The sequence below is a fragment of the Colletes gigas genome, unplaced genomic scaffold (assembly GCF_013123115.1).
Source record: "Colletes gigas isolate AHSC1104 unplaced genomic scaffold, ASM1312311v1 Colletes_gigas_Sc00004, whole genome shotgun sequence".
Lineage (NCBI taxonomy): Eukaryota > Metazoa > Arthropoda > Insecta > Hymenoptera > Colletidae > Colletes > Colletes gigas.
The window spans coordinates 4,489,691-4,512,295 of record NW_025106633.1 but is presented as its reverse complement, the minus strand read 5'-3'; the positions used below and the strand labels follow the sequence as shown (position 1 = coordinate 4,512,295).

General features: G+C 41.8%; 1 protein-coding gene across 4 annotated transcripts in view; it reads right to left on the bottom strand.

Moving 5' to 3' along the window:
• LOC122405540 (sodium-coupled monocarboxylate transporter 1) overlaps positions 1 to 22,605 on the bottom strand; it is a 51,654-nt gene that overhangs the window by 14,942 nt on the left and 14,107 nt on the right. Inside the window, exon 1 of one of the 4 annotated variants that reach the window (XM_043410395.1) lies at positions 16,322 to 16,390. The exons of 1 other annotated variant lie outside the window; for it this stretch is intronic. The gene's annotated coding sequence lies outside the window, so the exon portion shown is untranslated. Of the gene's footprint in view, positions 1 to 5,475; positions 6,032 to 6,715; positions 6,821 to 16,321; positions 16,391 to 22,605 lie in introns of those variants that run through there. 2 more of the 4 variants (XM_043410398.1, XM_043410397.1) reach the window with 2 other exon arrangements.

Below are 22,605 nucleotides of genomic sequence, written 5' to 3'. Positions count from 1 at the left end.
CGACGATTCGTGCAAATCTCTTAGCAAGAAATGAATATTCTCGTTTCTAATCTAAATAACGGGAAATCTTATTTTATACATTTTAAAAAGAAAGAAAATGGATCGTGTCTATCGCGAATAGAAAGAAATATTCTTCCGAACGTTCTATAAATAAAGCCACACAATGGATCAAGGGGGAAAAAGAAAATAGAACGTGCATGTTTCTTTCAATTTTTCGCAACTCGTCCTCCACCCCCTGCAGCGCAGATACGAAGATCACCAAGACGTGACGAATTATGCAAACATCGATATCGTAACTGGATTCATCTGCTCCAGTTCAGCTGATACATCGGCCTCATAAACAACGCGGCGAATATCGCCAGTGGCATGTGACACACGAGCCACTTGTTTTCTGCGTGCCTATCGAAACTCGTTTAGCGTGGTAATTAATTGTCAGTCGCTGATCGCCCGATGAATCATCGAGAAAGACGATCGAGCCATTCAACTACGGAGAGTGAAACGCAGAGCACTTTCACCGAGCAAAGGAAAATCGATCCTTTCGGAGCCAACAGACTCTTTTCGCCGATGCTTACGAGCACGTGGAAACACTCGTCAGAATTTTAATTATTTCCATAATGAACAGCTGTTCAAATTGAATAACACGAAGATATAAACGGGCAATTTTCACATCGACTTTTAAGAACGCGATCTTCGAGGGAACGGATTCCCAGCGATTCGAATGAAAAATCGATTGTTTTTCCTGTAAGAATCGACCGTCCCTAATGAGGAGGTTCTTGGACGTAGCACGCCTGCAATTTTCCTACGGAAACTGGACCGTCTTTGGAAACTGGTGCTCGAGGGTAGCTCGAGCGACTCGGAAGCTTCGATCCCGATCGAAGAAAGGGCTTTCCTGGCTTTAATCGCCGCGGGTCGAACTCGCAAGTCAGCGACTCGTTCGCTGTGAAATCACAGGGGAGGGAACGAACCACTTGTTTGGCCAAGACACGGCGAAATGCATGGCGCCACGGTTGAATTCTGTTCGTTCATGCAGGTATATCAAGAGCCGACTCCCCTTCACAGAGATCAAACGTCTGCCTTCTACTTAACAGAGGAGGGTCAGCGATGGCAGACGCCGATTGCATTAAAATTGCTATGGGACGGCTGCTCTGTACTAGTGAACATTTTCGATTCCGCTGGAAACTTTAATCCTCGAATCGATTTTCCATCGAAATACATCAAACGAATGGAGCCATTCCGCCTCCAAAATCGTATATTTCAATCATAAGCTTCGAGCTCTGATTCGTTGAAAAATTTCCAAACATATAGATAAATATCTTCTGAAATAAAAAATTGTTCAAACTGTCGTGCAAAAATCAATATTAACGTTGCATTCTATTCGTTAAAACATTGATTTTGTGAACACAATTTAACCGAGTAGTGAAACGATCGCTTCTAAGAATTAATAATGGAAACGTTGGGAAGAATTCATGATTACCCATCAATGCACTCGTGAAAAAGATAATTGTAGTCACGACGCCCGAGAACAATGTGTTTGGGTTAATTAACGGCTCGGCCTATCAGTGATGTTTCTCCGTTATAAGCGTTTAACAGCACGTGATGTTTCGACCGTATCATGTGATCTCCGGACATAGTGTTATATTAATGTATTCTCTTCTTCGTTTAGATGTAATTGTCACCGTCGCAACAATTTATCAATCTGTCGCTACGTTTCCGTTTTATCCAATCCCCAACAAAAAATATCGAAAGATTAGAATCTGAAAATATTATCTAGAATGTAAAATATAGGAACTCTAGACCGTGACGTTGAGCAAGAGATTCGATTCGTCGGGATATACGGATCCCATTTTGCGGGTTCGTTCGATGAAAAGAAAATTGCAAATGGAGGCGGGTCGATCGCCAAACGAGACCGATCCACGTTCGAATGGCGGGATTTAAAACGTATTCATGCAACTTTTCTCATCTCTTACCAAGAGTCTGTTGTTTTAACCGCACGTTACCTGGCGCGACCAGGAACAATGGCCGCCGCACAATGCGAAACGCTGACGAAAGACTCACATGGGTGGCGGTGTTTTTAGCGAGGAAGCAGCCAATGAGACGGCCAACCGCGGCGCTGAGTAAATGCGAACCCGGGCGCTCATTGTAACGTGCACTTTGGAACAATGAGACGATGGCCTTCCTTTTTCGCGGACATTTGTCTCTTAGATCCCTTTTCGCCCTTCGACACCTCCCTCGTGTAAAATTTTTCTTCCACCTTTTGTTCCTCGCCTCTTACATTTGACACGGAGACAAGGGAGCTGAAAACTTCCCGCTAGCCATGATAGCGCGCCACTTTGCCGTGAATCGGTCCCCCCGAAGTTTTTTGTTCGCGGTTAGCGTGCATTTTTCGCTCAGGGAGCCTATAGGGCCACTAGGAACAGGATTAACTCGTTTACTTGGAGAAATACAGGGTCAAACAGATTCGTTAACGAAAAGTTGTAAACTAATAGTTAGGTAGTTTATTTTAGGTATTATCAAGCTCTAAAGTGTATGAAATGTAATTCTGGGTTACACAAATTAATAGTGAAATCGTGGGTGAAGTTGTGCAAGGTTGCATGTACAACCATTAAACAATTTTTCTGTAGAAACTATTTGGCCATGCCAGGGAGATAGAGAAAGATTATAGAAGATTGATAAGGTTCCAACGTCGAACCCCGACAATTTAACTTGAGCTATACATTGGTGAATAAGCTTTATCTCGAAGGAGGAAGTCATCCATCGACGTCAGTGCAACCATGCGCTTTAATGTCCCTCAAATTTTCACACACCCTGTCAACACACCTTACCTTCAAACTATCGAAGAATCGTTTCACTATTCCGAACGAAAGCTACATTATTTTAGAGAATGATTCATGGACCTAACGGTAGGAAGGGCCCACGCAGCGTTTCTAGTATTCTATTCTCGATCGTTGCACCAGAGCACCTTGAAATTTCCCGCGAAGCGCGTCACAATGCCGACGAAGCTTCAGAATGATTTCCTGAAAAGATCTTTCCTGCCAAGAAGCCGTTTAATAGCCCCGCTCGTAGGAATCCACGTCATAAAAGTCTCAAGAAGTTTAATCGACCGATGAACGTACTCGTTGAGGCACCCGGAACCTTTAATGTTGGGAAACGTTGAAATTGAAACGACCGAGTAGCTTCGATCAACCCCCTTGTCGGATACCTTGCTCTCTGTACCGGTTGCTTTCTTGAAGAGGAGCTACCGTTACGGTTTCTTTCTACGCGGTAGCCGTTTTGGGGAGGCAGGATGGAACGCGAACGATGCGGATCGCGCGCGGAATACGTGGGAATCGGGACCGGATCAAAAGCATTTCGGTCGAGCGTGCAAATCCCAAGGAAATGTTTTCAGAGCTGTCCGTCGGAACTCGAGCAGCTCATTGGACTTCACCGGAGGCCAAGTCGAGCGAAACGCTTTCCGACGATTATTCCGCGTGTATCGACGCTCGGGGATCGCATTCATGGAATCTTTGATCGCGGTTCCACGGAAACGCAAAAATGCTGAAACGCTGGAAATGCATCGCGACGGGCAATACTCGCGGCTACTCGCGAAATTCTCGAATCGTATGAAATGAAAGCGCTGAAATCACGCGGAAGCCGCATTGCTCGAGCGGAAAACTACCAAAATAGATAAAATTATTCAGCTATTTTTCCGAATTTCTTAACTCTGCCTATTTCTCATTTCTCGAGCCACGATATCCACAACGTTTCCAATTTTCTTCGTAGAATGTTTCTTCTTATGAGGCTTCTGGTAATAAATGATAATATAATTGCGCAAAAAGTTACGAGTGATTCACCGGCGGTGACAATATTAAAATTAGTCGATTATTCCCGCGAGCGAATCGTTGAATTGACTTCTGAGAAGTAAGGAAACAAAAAACGCGAGGATTAATTCCGCGTCGCGGATGCACCGATGGCGCCCTTACTCCCCGTTCCGTCCTTTTCAATTATTTCCTTCCACGTTGCCCGACGTCGTCGAGCAAAAGCAGCAGGGCCCTGACGAGGTATTCGCGGAGAAGCGCTCGTCGAGATGAAAAGAGGCTTCCCGGGGCACGTGACCGCTTACTCTTTCGCAACGCGCGATTAACTGAAAACTGTACGACAGAGAGAGAGATGAAGAGTGAGGTCATTCAATTTATCATCCGCGATAAAACACGCTTAAAGTACAAATTTTCTGTTGTTTTCCTGTCGTCGTTAACAAATTTAACGCTCGCATTACTGATTAATAGGATTGGCTTACATATAGGCAAAACATTCGAATAATAAGTATCGATTAGTAACGTATAGTAATCTGCTCATAAGTTGTTAAAACTGTAATCTGGTTGGATAAAATGAAATTAATAGCATGAAATTTTACATGTGAAATTTCAGTCAAATAACGTAATTTATTGTAAGTCATGGGAAATAAAATTAACTTCAATTTATTAAATCGAAGATTTAATGACTGTCTGAATTTTAAATTTGTAAGTTGTGCCCAATCGTTAGACTTCTTAAGAATTTTATGAATTCTCTTAAATACGAGGGGTGATTTCGACGTACGAGTTGGACGATCGGTATGCATTAGGCAATTCTTTTCCACTTAGATGCGATCTATGCTTAATTACCAGGGTAACTTTCCACTATTCTTATCGGCGGTGTCAGGGGCCACGGGCGAACCGGAAGATCGTGCGCGCGCGCGCACTATGTTCTCTTGGCAAACATTAGCTCAGTTGGTCGGCGATTAAGGCCCATTAAGAACCACGAGTGACAACAAAAATTCCCTCCGCGACGATTCATATTCTCGTCTAGCAAATCGATTGCCATTACACTTTTCACTTTTCAACATTTTCAACAGCAGTAATGTTATTAAAAATTGCACTAATATTGGAGCTCATTTGTTGCAAAATGTTTCAGAAACGTTGCAAGTTTCAAATACTGATTTTCAATGTTTTTGGAGCACGTGGAAATATTTATCTATATATGTATAATCTGCCCCACAAAGAATGGTAGAACCAAAATGGAAATAGTTCTACGTGGAAAAATATATCGAAAACGTGGAATAAAATTTTTGCATACAAAGCTCTGTTTTCCCGAAAATCGATTTTGGAGATACGCGGGGCATGCGCGCGCTCCAATAATGCCGCTTCGCGTTACGGATCATTCTATACTACCATAATCTCTTCATAGTCAGAGTATAACATTACCAGTATAAATTATTATTTTAAATCATAAATATTGTGCAGCTAGATCTGTTAAAATGTAATTTAGGAAATCGTGCACGTACCCCGAACAGTTTCAATATCAATTTTCTCGGAAACCTAGCATCGTACGAAGGAAGTTCATTCTACGTTTTCGATTCATTTTTGGACGTATGGTCACTCCCTTTTATAGAATATTTTAAATAACTTTTATATAAACATCATTTTATTAATCCAATCGCATTCTGGTTTTTGTTTTACTTACTGGGAAGAAAGTAGTACTGGTATAAAGAGATCCAGGGACGTACAAGTGTCGAGTTGACTTGGTCCAAGCCGGTCCCTGCTAGCACGTGATCCGAGTTTACGGAAACCGACCGATCACGCGAACGGTAGTCACAAGACAAACAATTGGCGGGCCGCAAATTTAATCGAGGACTCCGCTGCCCCTTTCGACGCGCCCCGGCTGTTTATTGCGATTCATTGGCGGCGGGTCCGACGGACGCGTGCAAATTTATTCGAGTCGCGTGATCCCTGATCAATTGACCAATAAAATTTTTATCGACCCACCGAGTGACGTATCCCCAACGCAGACACGCTCGTCGAGAAATTACTGTAGCTCCGCATCGACGGGGTACAAAAGTCATCCCTGACGTGAACAAAGGGTATATGTCGGTACCTCTTGAACCACTGTTCACGACAGCTTGTGCAGAGTGTAAAAAAAATATTTTTCTCAACTTCAAAACTCGAATCTACTTATCTGAATCGGTGGGATATTTTAAAATTTTATTTTCACGATTTTCTTTGCAAATAGGAAATAATTTGACGGAAAGGATTTGATTTATTTTTAAAATTTGGTTGATATTGAATGAACGAATGTTTCTACGTCCCTAAAACTAAAGATCCGGCGGATTTAAATTTAGGAATCGAGCAGACGAAGCAATAGGTCCCACTGGACCTATCCATCTGCTGGAAAGTCGTTCGTTCAAGACCGTTCGGTTACTCGGCTGAAACGAAACGGTGCACTGGTATGCATAAATCACATGATGCGTGCAAACAGTAATTCATGCAAGTGATTACTCCAGAAATTGACGTAGGATTGACCTGCTAATCTCCCATTAAGAAAAACAAAGAATTATCGGACGTTGTGAACAAGCAGTTTAGTGGAATCAACTGTAATAGCTCAGTTTTCGATTAAGAATCGTGGGAATACGAAAATAACATAAGTAGACACTACGTAGGTGTTTTTTTTGTTCGTACGATTATAAATTTTTTAAAGAAACGTTTTCTTTTTATACATACATTTTATGTAATCTTTAATGTCTCCTCGTACCATACACTTGTGCGAATAAATCTTGTCGTCGTTGATTCCGTGAACATTTAAATACCTCGATTAGAATTTTTATTCTTTAAATAGAAATGAAATTTAAGTCTTTTGGAAAGGGGAAAACGTTCGCGTTCGAATCTCGTTTATTAAAGGATTAAAGAGAATTCAATTTCGTTCTTACCTTTCGAGAAAAGGGAAAACGTCGAGTTGAAACACTACCTGTGGCGTTACTTCGCTGAAGCTGCACTTCGCGGGCTCGAACGAAGCGGACGTCCGGCGAAGTGGACGCGCCGCGAGCGAAAAGTTGGCGAGAAAACGAAAATGTAGTACAAGGGTGGCAGCAAAGTGGGAACAATAGGAGAAAGCCGACCAATGGCGAAGCCCGTTTAACGGCGAGAAGTTCGAGGAGAAACATCAATGACGAAACAGCTCGATACGTTTCACAGCATTTCGCTTTTAAACAATCCAATTTTTCGCTGTCACGGTTCGCCGAATGTCACGGTTCCGCCGCAAATGGTGATCGCTTGCAAATTTAATTGAAGCTTTCTGCCAGCAACGGTTTCCAAATCGAGGGTAGGGGAAAGGAGAGAAACATTTCGCTTTGACAATAGAACGGCTTTGTGTTCCTCAAACGTTGGATCAAAAGATAAAAAGAACCATATTAAATATATAAATCAAAAGCTCGTACTGCCCCATCCCCGAGAAAAATTTTAATGGAAGATTTTAAAGACCAAAGTAAGACGAAAATCAAGAATATCAATTTGTTGATCGAGGCTTCGTTAAAAAGTTATTAGAAAACTTCACTTCATTCTGGAAAAATTATTTTCGGTTGCGGGGGTTAATTAGAATCATTTTTGGTGAATAGACACACCTCCGAAATCTTACGCACTTTCGAGACAAAAATTCAGGAAGGTGGACTTTGTCGGCAAAATTCAAATATTTCAAATTGTTCTAAAAAAATTATTTTTGATTCCAGGGGTCAATTACAATCATTTTTGGCGAATAGACATACCTCTGAAATCTTACGCACTTTCGAGATAAAAATTCAGGAAGGTGGACTTTGTCGGCAAAATTCAAAAATTTCAAATTGTTCTAAAAAAATTATTTTTGATTCCAGGGGTCAATTACAATCATTTTTGGTGAATAGACACACCCCTGAAATCTTACGCACTTTCGAGAAAAAAATTCGAGTAGGTGGACAAAGACGACAAAATTAAAAAATTTCAAATCGTTCTAAAAAAATTATTTTTGATTGCAGGGGTCAATTACAATCATTTTTGGTGAATAGACACACTCTCGAAATCCTACGCACTTTCGAGACAAAAATTCAGGAAAGTGGACTTCTTATTCTTATTCTTATTATGGACTTATTTTTTTAAATTTCAAAATTGGAAGCAGCAATTTATAGAAGAGTTACTGCTATAGTAAACAGTATTTCAAGATTTTTTTACTGTATGAGAAAGACAATGGCTGTCCTGATACTACTGGAGGAATTAATTCACTTCTAAGTAGTGTTTCTAAAAATCCTGTTGGAGTTCTTAAATATTTGTGCATCGTTTTAGGGAAGAGTATGTTGGATATTTAAATGTTTTGTAGTTCAGAAAAATTCGCGAAGAAATGCTGTCATCGTCCGAGGATTCCTCGTCTCTTTCAACGCGATTCGACAGAAAAATCTCATGACGCGCACGTGCTCGCGCTGGCGATAACGGGTGTTTGTAATTGGCCCACGGAGATTAACAATAAAGCATGCCGGGCACTCGAAAGCTTTACTGGTAGATTGTCTGCATATTGCATGAGCTTCGACCTTTTTTTAACCGACACCAGCTACGGTTTATCGAGTTTCGCCGGTGCGTGCATAATCAAAATGCTTTCGAGAAGAGGACCGTCGCGCGACCAGCATTATTTCGGGAATCTATACGTCGCGATGCTTTAAATTCGTTCGCTGATTTATTTCTGTAGTATTCCGACGACGTAATTGCATTACATAGATGAAGGAAGAATTTTAAAAAAATATTACGATAGCAGAAACAACATTTTTCAAGCATATCTAAAAAAAAATTAATTTTTCACCAAATTGAAGTCGAACTCAAATAATGGAAATATTTGCAGAAAATTCTACCCAATGAGCTAGTTTCTGAAAAGTGCAACGTTTGCATAGATTTCTAAACAACGCCCGGCGATTCTTAGAAAACAGATACACCGTTATCAAAGAAAATTTCTCAAAATCAACTACGAAAGAGCGGAAACGCAGCCCCGGTAGTAATAAACAATAGCAGTCTAGACTAGATCATGTAGGTATAGTGTTTAACGTTCAAACGTCTGCAAACACGTTAGATCATATCGCGTTTGCGTTAACTTACAGGCCTACACGGTTGACGCACTATCTTTCGTGGAAAAATCCGTTTATGGAAAATTGGGGAAAACAAACGATTCATAGGAAGGCTTTCAACAGATGGTTTGCAGATAAGAGAGCAAACATCGGTTAGTAAATGATTCCCACGAAACACACGATTGCTTTGTATGTCTCAACAAATATTCTTGCTAGAATAATGCAATCAACGCCAAGAAAGTATCGCAGACGCGTGTGGTGAAAAATCTCCGGCAAATAGAAATCACGATCCGTAGATTAATAGCAATATCTATCTGCTAAAATGTTCCTTGAATTAGCTTGTCGCGCGTCATTCGTTGGAAACGTATTGTCGGAAATTGACCGTATCTTAATTATAATGGAACCATAAGTGTCGGAAAATCACAGTGGGTGGCGATTGACGAAAGCGTGACGTCCGTGGACGAGGTTTCGAAGAAAATAATTCAGAAAATCGCGTGGAACATATCACACACCAGCGTACACACGCATAATACGGCGAGGAAAAAATGTTGAAAAGTAATTATTTCTGCTGAAAATTTTAGAAAGGTTTTAAAAAGTAGTTGAGGCTGGAAGGAATGGCGTAAAATTTATGCAAGAAAAATTTGCGTGCTGTTCGTTCATTGAACGTCGGCGCCAGGCAAACAAACATATGGCATTAATTAGAGACTCCATTAACGTCGATAAGAATATTATTTGAGCATCGTTACGTACGCGCGGGATCGAGAATTTCGTTGCGTCAGTTGCTGCTATCGATCACGAGATTCGAGTTAGTATTAATCGTGAAGTCGAAACTCCTCAGTGATAATCACCTAATTAACGATTTTGTTAATACCAAATCGATAGCCTTGCCAATCGAGTAACCAACGCGAATTATATTCTGTTTCTGAGAAAAATTGGACGATACGAGCATTGACAATCGACAGATTTTCATTAAATTCATGAATTATAAAGTCTCGATAACATAAATAATTTAGTGTAGAGTTTACAGCGACGATTGGGTCGTTCAACACTGGTGTAAACGAGTAAAAATCTCTCAGTTCTGTCGAACGAAGGTGGCAAATAAATTGTTGGAGGTTAGCACGATTGGTTACCTATTATCCGAACTAAAATCTGCCCATCTCTGGCGCACCACTGTTGTAATGGGACTTCCGAACGGGCAGAAGATTCGAGATGCGTCGGTTGCAGCGTCGTTTTGCGTCACGGGCTAATGAAATTCATTGGACAATCGATGACCTCCGCGCTGATAGCCGACTCGCTACCGCGAACAACGATTTCCGCGGAACGAGTCGAATCGATTCCTGCTGGCTAGAACGCGAATCGTCGGTACCGCGTTTAATGTATCGATACTGCTTGCCAGAACGTTTATTTTCGTCGATTGTGCAACTGTAACGCGATGATAGGCATTCTTTGCACTGCATTTTCGACCATGTACACTCGTATGTAAAAGATATTTACGAATATAGACTCTACTCCGGCACGACGTATCGACTACCAGCTTCCAATTAAAACCCAATTACGTATTTCTACCGAAAATTAGTACGGAATAAAAAAGTTTCATTACATGTTTTTTCTGTGAAAACAAGCATAAGCGAGATATCGTGCATTTTATAGGTGGTCTCGACCAATAGTGTGGCTAGGTAGTTTGGCCCCCGGGGGAAATAATTGCACACGAGAATAGGAATTCTATTATTACTTTTCATGTAACGAACCTATGTATAAACTCGTGTTTTATATTTTTCGTGTCAATTACCTATAAAATGTATTTCGCGGAATTTTTCTCGCAACGCACGAGACATTAATGTCTCATTTGCACGTCGTTTGCATCCATTTGCACACTATTAGGGTTAATGCAGTAAACAGGGTGAGTCACGCGACTGGGACACGTTGCACCTTTTCGATTCTAGGTAGAAACAAATGGTACAGGAGCTTGTGGAATCCAATCTCCCAATAAGAATAGTTTTAGCAAATATTAAAAACTGGTCTCAAAAATAGAAAATATTATTTTTATAGAATCCATTTGAGCGTTCCGTAACGACGGGTCTAAGGACACGATCGATCGTTTTATTTCAAGAGGTCTGTTTTAGTAACCTCTATCTTTTCCACTGATAATGTTCCAAATTTTAAATGCCCTCACGGAATGTTTTAAGATAACAAACGCATCGTTGGATCGTCGAACGTCCATGTTTTCCTGGGGCAGTAATTTAGACAAACGTTGAGGACATCTCTAAAACAGAAAGAATTAACTTTTTTTTATTTTTATTTTTTCCGACTGTTGTTTGGACAAATGTCGAGGCGTCTCTGGATATGGAAAAATTGGTATGTCAGGCAACGCGTTAATTCTTAATTCCTCGCGATGCACCGCGGCACGTCGTTGCGCATCGCTGCGTCACGATGCACCTGGCTGCACTCCAGATGCACCGGGGACCGATAGTTGTCGGATCGGGCCAGAAAAGTTCCAGGTTGTCTCGACTTTTCGCGCGACGCCGGACGTGATTTAAATTTACCCCCAACTTCGATCGAACATTCGTATTCACGTTTCCCCGCAGCATTGTTAGAAACTGTACCCAGCGACGGTACTAAGACAGAGACCAACCAGAACTTTGTTTAAATAATAGACGACGAACAATAATCCAACGATTCGCTCCGAAAAGAAATCTCCACCTACATAATATATTTCTCGTCGGTTTAATTAATCTTCCGCAAGAAATAATTCATAGAAGTTATTAATTCTCTTCAATTTTAAGTTTCTTACAAGTTCCCCGTTGTTCTCAATTTTCCTTAAGCTCAGTTTTACTCTGAAACATTTTTTTAACGAATCAATCTAACTTAATACGGAGTTTTCTTTCCGAAGGATTTTCAACTCCGTCTCTTAATCGATTAATTTTTGACGGATTAATATTTATATCAAATGGTGGAGACAGCTCTGGGAAGAGATACAAATCTGTATAACGTGTTTATGTAAAAATATAACTATAATACCGTTGCGCAATGCAGATTACAATGGATGGAGAGCTATTTATTTCTTGCTTGTTATTCAACGTCTTCTATCTGGATAAGGATTCCGCCCATTTCTAAAACGAGATGCGATTAGATTCTATCGACACATTGACGTCAGAAGTTAATTCCCTTGTATTAGTACCTATTTACAATTATCATCGTGAGCGAAACAAACCGATAATAAAAATTCGTTCCCTGGATTCCCGTCGGTGTCCGTTTCGGAACGAATAGTAATAAAATTCGCGACGAACAGTAACGAGAACTGGATTGTCCCGGGTTCCCGCGTTATAATTTCGAATAGCCGCCGGGAGAGAGCGGACTGCAGAGTTGTTTTCAGTCGATGACGCTGTTAATTATACGTGACAGCGTTTTTGCCGGTAACCGATGCGCCATATTCCGCGTCGACAATTAATTTGTCGGCACGAAACGCGTCGGGGGATTATTTATGCGGCAGGATTTATCGACGTCGCGGTCGGGAATCGTATCTGGCGTCGTTTACTTTGGTCGTCGACCAGGCCCTTAGGGTCGATCGATTAATAACTTCGAAACGGGAACGAGTCCCGCCATTCTAATTACCGGCGGTTAATCGAGGCTCGCGAAATTTCAAAAATATACGCCCACCCCGACGACGAAACGTATCGATCAATTCGGTTTCGCTTTCTTCGTTCCCCTGCCACCGCTATTAGGCTCTCAGTCTTTCTGTCAGCTGTCTTCGGCAACAAATATTTGCCTCGACGGGGAAAGAAAATTACGCCGCTCCCCTGCGTCTAACGGATGAAATGAAGTGTATTTTGCGCCACGAGACGAAAATGAAAAATTATGCTCGCCCCGGCAGAGGAAAAGTGTATACGCGCAGATTGGGATATAGTACTTTTCAGAACGATACTGTGCGTTCTCGCACTTTAGATAGTGTTGCAATTTAAGCAAATTACTAAAAATGTTAAGAAATAATTAACTTTTGCTTTTGACAGCTTTTTAGAAACGCTTAACAGAGCCTAACATCCGCAAATTCGAAGATAATTCTCATCGTTCGAAGTATCGGTGGATACGAAAAAAACTACGTGTTAAATATTTTTAAACTATGTGTTTGTACGGCGAGTTTCATAAAAATTCAAGAGATTGTCAATTATACTGATGTTTTGCGCCAATTAAATCGAGATTACATCTGCGCACGAGGAAATACCCAACGTCTCAATCAACGCGTTTCGGTTACTCGTCAAAGCAGCAATTCCCGACAGTTCGAAGGAATCAACAACTTAACCAGCTCCCAGGGCTCGAATTTCTCGTGATTCGATCGTTCACGCTAATCGAATCAATCTGTCCGCGTAACACCTGACGTCGGTCGACAGTTGCATCCAGGCTATAATGATCATCGACCGCGTATAAATACATTTGAATGCGTAATGTCGCGTCGCTGGACAAGCCAAGTTTTTCATACGGTGACTCAACCCAATGTGATCGCCAGCTAATGACTGGTGTCACATTGGAGAGTTTTCCTATCGATAGTAACTATCTAGTGCAAGACTCTCCGATGTAGCAATTCTCAACCTTTTCAAATTTTATTTATCACCATTCGAGTTCATTTGCGAAGCAAACATTCTCTATTTTCTTTTCCTGCACAGAGTCATTTTCTAATAATTATTTCCCTTTGTCGATTTCCAAAATTAAAGGAATATCGTTATTTATTTTGCCAAAAATTCCAGAGTCGAAACTCTCTCTCTTTTTCGCGGCACTGATTTCCAGAAATGAAATTCCCGAGCGAACGCCGTGTATAAGCCCCGTCTGGGTTGCGTTGCTCTAATCACGTGCGTGATAACGATCGAGAGATGCGACTCACGTGTATCGTTTGATCGAAACCGTGTCGAATCTCCTTTGCTCGCCGACACGGTTCGTCAATAAAGATGCACAGTTTCTGGTTTTCAATGTTCATGGTAATAAACTTGGGAAAAACCTGGATCATTAGATAAGTGTGATCGTTAGAATGCCAGAACTGTACTGGTCGAATATTTGATAGACATTTAAACAAATAAAATAACAAACTATTCATATAATTATCTTAATAGATAAAACGAAAATTGGAAATAATATTCTTCGACACATTCAGTGTTTCCTAACGAATGTATGAGACATTCTAAATAATATACTCGTATAACTAACGTTCTATAAAACTTTCGTGAAGTCTATAAATTAAATAAACGAAACTGAAAATTTACTTTCGAACCACGGTTTAAAGCCAGTATAATTGCATATTAATTTTTCAGAGACAATTAACTCTGCCAATATTGAACACAGTGATACATAATGCATGAATTCCTTATGAACGGATAATTCTGCAAACATGTCCCAACTTCAGCTAATTAAAGCCCTACTGTAGTCAAGCACTCGAACAGTTCGAATTGCCCAATATTTAAATATTTAACCAACAAATAATTCGACAGAAGGTCCCTATTTGGCGGGGACGTTTCACGATACCGTCGATTCCACGTCGTTGCAAATATTTGTTTCGCGCGGAAGCCGTGTCGCAATAATTCTCGCGAGGAATTTCAATTCACGTGGTTCGAAGGCGGCAGTTTTGTTTACCGACTTTGTTCCTCGTTGTTGTCAAGAAACTGACGTTTCCCTGTATCCACGTTACATAACAGAAAGATCGTTGCTCCTTTCGCGCGTTTCGTTCCGTCGTATAAACAAATTGGTTTGATTTACGACGCGTGTGACGCGGGCCCGGAACACACACGAGTTTTTGGGGGTTCGTTGTTTGTCGGGACTCGTGACTACGGGTGTCATTAACATCACGTTGTATCGTGCGTGCCCGACCGGTGACTCGTAATTCTTATCTGCGTTCGCGTACAATTTGCAATTTTAAATCGACGAGAAACCGACAATATTGATTTATCGCGCGTGCACGAAGTCACGTGGAACGGGACGCCTCGATCTTCTCGGAATGGTACTCGCAGATCTCTTCTTAAAGTTCACGGTTTCTGTAGTTTTCTCAGAACGCGATATTCTCAACCGTCTTGTTCGGAATATTCGAATACGAGGGAAACGTAAAAGCAGGTAATGGTTAAGATCATTCGGGATACATTTCTGAGACAATCTTGTTTGTGTTTTGCAAATACACCGATGGCAGCAACTTTCTAGCGATTAGTAAAAGCAATTACATAATTCAAACTGATTCGATTTGATACGGTTGACGAGCAACATGTTGGGAAGCAAAACAGCTCAAGATGCAAATCTATCGCAAACTGAATGAAATGTGTTTACAAATCGCATTGTTTACATGACGTACGTAATCACAGTTATCAGTGCTACGTAATCAGGTATGATGAATGCAGTTTCTACACGAGGACAGAGTTGATTACAAACATAAAATGTGAAATGTCTCGTGGAGTGTTGCTTTTTTAAATTCTATTTGTTTACAGAATTGTATACGTTACAGCGCAATGGTATAATTTTTATTCTGTGCTGTGAACAGAAAATGAATGCGCTAGGTGAAATCTCACGAATGAAAGAATTTCGATTAATCGAGCGAACCGAGGCATAAATGAAGAAAGTCACGTAGACTTTTCATAAAGTTACAACGTTGAGTGATTGGGTCAACGTTTCCAAGATTGTGTCACTAAAAAGCGAGTTCGAGAAAGATAACGGGCCAACGAGACGAATGAGAACATTAAACCTAATTTCTGGACGTGACAGACGAGATATCAGACGTTTAATAACTGGAATAAAAAGGTTGCAGTTTAAATTAAAATTCCACCGGCGGCAAGAAATGTACGATACTAGTTTAGACTGGGTTTCAAAGGGAATGGGAATAAATTGCTATCGCGCGGTGACACTATCTATTGTCCCTTTTTAATATTAATGAAGTAAATTTCGAAGCAAGATTTTCTCAATCGATATTTTTCTGAATCATAGTTGTTTACATTATCCAGAGAGAAGAATTCTATTATTCGATCTCTTCCATCATTTAAACATCACATGATACCTAACAGGAAAGTCTCGTGACATGTTGCAATAAATCGCGGAACAGTCACGTCAAGAATTAAACGCTTTGACCTTGATGACGTCCATATTAAAATTGCTTTTAATCATACTGAAAATTAAATATTGAAAAGGATATATAAAATTAAAATACAAATGATTTATACTCGTTTAAATACTAAAAGATCAGAGGGATTCAAACCACAAAATTGGAAACGTATTCGATGCGATTCGAGTTGTTAAAAAAAATAATTAAATTATGTAATCAGATTTCAAAGTTCAGGAAACCGTTTCCAAACGAACTTATCGAGATTTCCGAGCATTGTGCGTTACGTCTGTTCGGGGAACACCGCGATGGGAGTAGAACTGGCTGACAGTGGAAAGTTCCCGTCCGTGGTCAGACCAACAACACCAGCGAATTAATATTATGCAATTTCTACGTACGTATTATGGCAGAATGTTGATCACTGTGTTTAACCGATTTATCCGTGGACAAACACGCTCGTTGATTCATGGCTGTCGTAGGTGTCAATAAATCGCGAGCAAGTCAAATAAAACGGAACTCTGTCTCCGCGCCGCGGTTAATCGCGCAAACAATATCAAAAACTTGGCCGACGTGGGTGCACGCTCGTCGCGGCTTTGTATTTGCGCGGGAATCATCGTCGTTGCCACGCGTTTCGTAAATCATCTTCTTCCGCGACGAGCGCCGCTACCCTGCGAAGAAAGCCGCTAGGCGGTTCGCTGGAAAATCAACGCAGATAGCGCGAGTAATCGGATTTAGTCGCGGGAAGCGAGGCTTCGCGAGAAATTGTTATTCAACGATGCAAGAATGTCGGTCGAAGGAACGCCTGACAGTTAAACGCATTAACCGACACGTCGCGGAGTTGAAAAAAATATTAATTCTCACGTCGAGACGGCGAGGAAAATAAATGTTGGATCACGTGGTCTCCGACTGGATTGAAATTCACTTTGTTTTGAATTTTCGAACTGTACGGAGCAACCGAAAGGATGGAACGGCAAAAAATTGTTATTTGACGTTTAATCAGTATTCGTTTCAATATTTCAAAGTCGCCGAGTCCACGAAAGCGGAGGCAGCGGGAGAAAAAGTACCGAGGAGGAGGAACGAAACGGAACAAATGGATTCCTCGTTCGCGGGATCCTCGCGGCGGGCATTTCTCTGCATTACAGTTATTTCAAGAGTAAATCGTGCGGATTGATAAAAATGGTCCGTGTCGTGTACAGTTCTCCTCGCCCCGGAGCTACGAATTCACGAACGTCGAAAGAATATAAAGGGCCGGGACGAAATTGGACGATGATATACGTCTGTCCCTTCCACCCACCCTTAGCAACGATCTTCGTTGATCTACGTCCATTTTACGCGGCGACTTGACGAGGGGCGGCCTTGGCGTAACGATTTCATCCACCTGATGTTGCCCTCTGCCCTCCAATTTCCTGCTGACGATCAGAACGCGACTGACCGTTGGCTAACCTTGGATTTCGGTGGAGGAAATCGAGGCCATCCGGGGGCGCCAAGGTCGTTTCGATGTTTTTTCAAGGTCATTCAAAAGCATCAAAGACGTCTTAAGGTCACGCTTCTCGAGACAAGATCACCCACATTTTTCTTAATCCGATCTGTACATTGTTCGCTAATGCGACACGTGACGCAACCGTAACCTTCAAATGACCTCAAACGTCGTCCTCAAAGATGGCGATAAATATCAACGCGAATGCAAGCATCATCCTCCGGTGACACTCTTTTCTTCGTGCGATCAAATATTAACCTAGACTGAAATTTATTACGCCTTGTTGTCGCAAGATCATTTTGTTAGATGTGCGGATCAACCATGGTTAAAAATACGTCTTTACTTATGTGCCTAGGCGTTTTAAGAAGGCCACGACGGTGAAGTTTCCTCGGATATTTACATTGGAGCAAATATTTGACATTAAATACGAAACACCTCGACGCCGCAACGTACATCGCGTCAGCAAATCTAATTCAAACACAACGTGATTTTGCAAGCAATTTCAGCTTCGATACAAGGATACGCCTGATTTTGTTACCCTCGCCAATAGCACTACGTACAATATGGTTAACATACGTTATTGAACCGTAGTTCGCTGATTTCTATTAAAATCGAATGCCCTACTAAATTCAGCACCGATCGATCGGGTCGTAAAAATGACGAGTATTTCGTTTTACTGTTCGAAGTTGAGATATCCGCTTCGGTTGGGTCGTCACTATAGTTTTGCCAAATGAAGTGTTTCCCGGCGGGCTTAATCGAACCACGTCCGCTCGAAATCCGGAATCCTCTGGCCGAAAGTTTCCAGGCTTTCGTTTAACGTGCTAATTCCGAGCGGGTTTGTTTGGACAGTTCGCGTCTTTAAGGGAGCGAATCCATCTGAATTTCAGATGCCCGGGGACACCTGTGGGAATATTAAACACCGACATTTTATTATCACGACGAAGATTGGAAGGGTGCTTTTGTATGGAGATCGGGCGCAGTGTATGGATTATGTAATTCATCCGTTACTTGAGGCTGCGTCTCGAGTAACCCACGCTGATCGCAGCAAACGTCTGGAAATGTTGGATCGAGAAGCATAGCGCTGTAAAAACTGTCCGTGGTATTGTCGAAAATAGCTCGGACCACCCGTCGATCCGATCAAACGTCTGAAAGTTGCTCGAAACGCGGGCGCAAGAGACGAACGTACGTCACAAATAGGACCAGGGCTATCTGTAAAATTATTTCGTATTTCAGTACTCGAATATTCGAGGTCTTGACTGTACCAGGAAAGAAAGATCGTATCTCTTGAATGAAGCATTTACGTAGAAATTGCACATTATTCACGCGTTAAAAGGTATCAAATGGAATAAAATGTCGAATTATCCTGTCCATTTAAATCCTTAGAAAAGGGAACGAATCCCCATTGATGAGTCTTCCGATCCACTACTTCTACTTTCAAACGCGATCCATTACCACCGTACCCCGCGATCCGTGCAATCCACGCCCTACACGCAACGTCCGAAAAAGAACAGAACCGATACGATCAGCACGTCAGTCCGTTGGAACGATTATCAGCTTTCCCGGCGATAAAAATAAGCGGAATGATTCACACATCCGCGAATGACGTGTTCTCGACGTTTAAAAGCCAGAGGGAGATAACGGGTGCAGAAGAGCCGCGAGATCGTTCTTCGTCTTTCCATCTGGCCTGTCTTAAAATGGACACTCAGGGCAGGGGGAAGGATTCCCATTAGCACCGAGGTTATTCAGGCAATTACTAGATTTACTTTTAAGGAAAAGGTTTAAAATGCGAATTTTCACGAACAAGTAACCGAGATTTTAGTTAAATTAAAATACATTGACGGCCGTGGGGGGATAGAAGTGGGTTGACTTATCATAGCAACAACTTTCACGATACAGTTCGTTCATCACGCGTCTCTCTAATGTTGCACGAATCGGTATCAAAATCATAGGGCATTTCTAGCAGAGATTCCCCTAAATGTAGGGGTCACGTAAGCGGGAACCGTGCCGCTCGCTCCACGAAACTCCATCCTGCGCATCGAACCAGGCTCCGCCGCATGCGGTATTAACTCCGAAATTAGCGAGTTCCTCGTGAAATAGCCACTCTCGGGCCTGCGCCTAGATCTAATCAGCCTCGGGCCGAGAAGCCGCGAGCCACGCTGTAATTTGCGGAGAAGCGTGAGATAAGTCGCGGCCGTTGTTATCACGCTGGATCGGCCGTCGTCGTCCCGGATTCGCCACGGTGCGCCACGAAATTCCGCAGGAACGCTAAATCTGGCCGCCCTTGCCTCTATCGGGGCTGGAATTATTCTTTCACCCTTTTTCCCTGCTTCGAGGAATCTCAGTGGCGAGTATTTGGTCGGCGTTCATTCATTTAGTACCCAAACAAATAATAATACCAAGTACAGTACGTCTTTATTACGAAAATATAAACAGATCGTAATAAAATCGTGAAACTTTTGGGATCGATTTTTTGTGTGAAAAGAAATCGAAAAGTTTTTTACCATTTTGCAATCTGAAGCTTCGTTGCGGAGATACGAGCAATTAAAGTTTACTGGCACACGCCATTTTTATGCTTGTCACGTGACCGCGCGACTACGCATGCGCACACTTACGCGCGGGAATGTGCATCATGCGTGAAATATTTAACTAATTATACATCGATAACGAAGCCTCGGATTGTAAAATGGAAAAGGACTTTTTTATTCGTCTTGACACAGGGAATTGATCCAGAGAAAAGGTCCCATAGCTTTTGTAACACTTTGTGCATAAATTTCTGTAGCGCGTGTAATTGATCATCAAACGAATGAAAATTTAAGATTATTGACATCGATCGTAGTCTGTTCGGCACAATTGGTGAAGTATGAACGTAACCACAGTGTAGAGAACGGCGACAAGTCAATGTCTTGGTGTTTAGCAATTGGCAAATCATGATGCATTCCATCGAGAGCTTCGGAGACGTCGATTAGCATGACAAACGCGAAACATTTTCCGTCAATGGCTCGTAGTATCGTATTGGAAATATGCAGGATGGCGGTTGGAGTACTATAACGACGTCGGAAGTCTGATTGAAAGTCCCCTAGGATGTTCGAGTCATTTATAAAGAGTCGTAATTGGATTGTATTGCACAGCCTTTCAGGTTGCGAAACGGAACGTAATGGAGTTAAAGTTGGAGGGTCAGTGGGTGCAGGAACACGAAGAAGAAGCGACTATGGCTCGTTTCCAGATAGTGGGAAGTACAAATGGTATAGTATCGCATTGAAAATATGTGGAATAGTTTTTGAAGAGTGCTATGAAGATGTGAGCAGCCTGATCGAATGTCCCCTACCTTGTACGAGTGATTCATGAAGTGTTTCAATCGAGCACTGCGCAGCTCTTTGGATTACGAAACAGGGCGAGGCGAAGTTAAGGTTGAAAGGTCAGTGGATTTAGGAACAGAAGAGACTGTGGCATGTTTCCAGATAGTGGAAAAGGTCCCGGTGGATACGAAGTCACGAAATATATGCAACAGAGGATCAAGTGCATAGGGGATTCAGTGCATGAACGTGAAACCGGATATATCGCATGGTCCAGAAGTAGGAAGTTTAATGTGTTTATGAACGGAATACAAATCGCTGTTATCGAATAGAATGATCGGGAGCCTACTGCCGTAGCTGGAAGAATTGGAAATATATTCATTGATGAGCGTCGGAGGTAGGGAGTCGATAAAATGGTTGTTATTGGTCGTTGGGGCCTGGAAAAATATGGTGTGAAACATTGGTGGGTGTGCTTTTTGGTATGGATGGGGGTTGTGAATTGGTGTACAGGATGTTTACCTACAGGTGGGCAATAATTTAGGGCGTGATTCTACATGGAAAAATAAGACGATAACTGAGAATGATGATACTGCGTTTGAGACATTGCGTTGGAGAGTGTAATTGCCCAAGACTTTATTGTCCTTATCGCTTCCTTGAGTAATGATTTATAACATGAAACGAAAGTTTGAATTACACCATCGTTTAAGCTATTTTTATTATTATATAACTTCGAATAAGATAAATTTGACTGTGCAATATACAATTTTCAACGTTGCAATAAGTACAACTTTTGCTACGCGATACGAACTATTCTGTTAAAGCTGTACTTGTAATTTTTAATAATCGAGAATTCTGACGTCAATCACAGGATAAGATTGTTGTCTGCTCCCATTAATCGGTTTTTTCGCTATTGCAGGAACGATTAGCTCTTTGATTAGAACCGTGGAATTATTAAGATAAATTGGAATGGTTCGTCTAGCAGTTGAGTTAATTCATTTTTGGCGATGCACGGTACCGTCTCTTTCGTTAATCAAGCAGCCCAATTGACGTTAGCCCGTATCACGGAGCTTGTTCCGCCGTGGTTAGGAGTCACTTTCGTGATCCCGATAGGAAATTCTGACACGAGGAGACGCGGGCAGAGAAACACGCGTCCCGAAAAAGGGCGAGGCGACTGCTCGCGTGAATAGCTGCTGACGAGTGCGGTAACGAGGTTTCACTTTTCGAAGTGTATATACAGGAGGCACCTAACACGCTCACCTTGAATAGCTTGTAAATTATGCGTTGCACGAAGAATTGTTGTATACCAAAGTTGCATGGTTTCGAGACTGCGTACAGCGGCGGTACGAAGTTTTTTCCTAGCTGGCGCAAGATCAGCTTCAGTTTTGGCAGATAAAATCTTTCATAATAGAATAGTGTAATGAATTCTGATGGAGGTGCATTTGACCCAGAATTAATTGTTCTTGAGATATTCGATCTATACAAGTGGGCGATGAAATCAGGATTCAAGAGGTGCGCCAAAGAAAATTTTCGAGAATGAAACTGAATTTTATTTTGCTTGGAATATTTAGAAAGGTCGTGGAAACAGTAGTTCGTTGCCACGGGCTTTTTAAAAAATATCTACAGACCCTGATGTCTCGTGTCCCGAAAATATTGCTTTATAAATGTTGACATTTGTCCGAAGCACCCTTCACGGCCGTGCTGTAGCCACTGTACCTGGAACACCCGTTCGACGAGAGATAAATAGGAGACGGTTATACGTCTGAACGACGGTACGTGAGCTCGCGAGGTCGCTGTTTGTTACTTGTAACATCGGCGACCGATAAAGAGCAACGCCGATAACGCGTGAAGAACGATTTGCCGCGCACGTGATTCCGTGCGTAATCACGGATAAGATCGGCGTATTGTTATCAAC